Below are 419 nucleotides of genomic sequence, written 5' to 3'. Positions count from 1 at the left end.
GAGACTTGTATAATTATATCTTACAAACATTTATTAAAAAATTCATCATTTTTATTAAAAAGCCTCTGTAATTACTTTGCTAATTTGTGGGCTAAAAGTGATGGTTTTAATCAATTCAAGCTTTTCCTTTTAGGCATTCATATAAATATTTTTTCTAAAAAAATATTTTATTAATACGTCTACCGCAAACAAACTGATTCCACATTAGAAAAACATTAGTCACATGAATATCTTTAGGAATATTTTAACTGAATGCATTTTTGCAAAAAAAAAACGACATATAACATTTTGAAAAATGATCATTCTAAAATATATTTATGCGTGGGTTTGTCTCGTGCATTGCGTTGGCGAGAGCGGAAAAAAAAAATGAAAAAAAAAAACAAAAAAATTAGGGCTCAGATTGTCGCGGAGTCGATACC

Source organism: Curcuma longa, chromosome 20 (assembly GCF_044706935.1).
Source record: "Curcuma longa cultivar G26 ecotype Majalengka, Jawa Barat chromosome 20, ITB_CL_G26_1.1, whole genome shotgun sequence".
NCBI classification, from domain to species: domain Eukaryota; kingdom Viridiplantae; phylum Streptophyta; class Magnoliopsida; order Zingiberales; family Zingiberaceae; genus Curcuma; species Curcuma longa.
The sequence above is the reverse complement of the archived record's forward strand: the minus strand, read 5'-3'. Positions refer to the sequence as shown.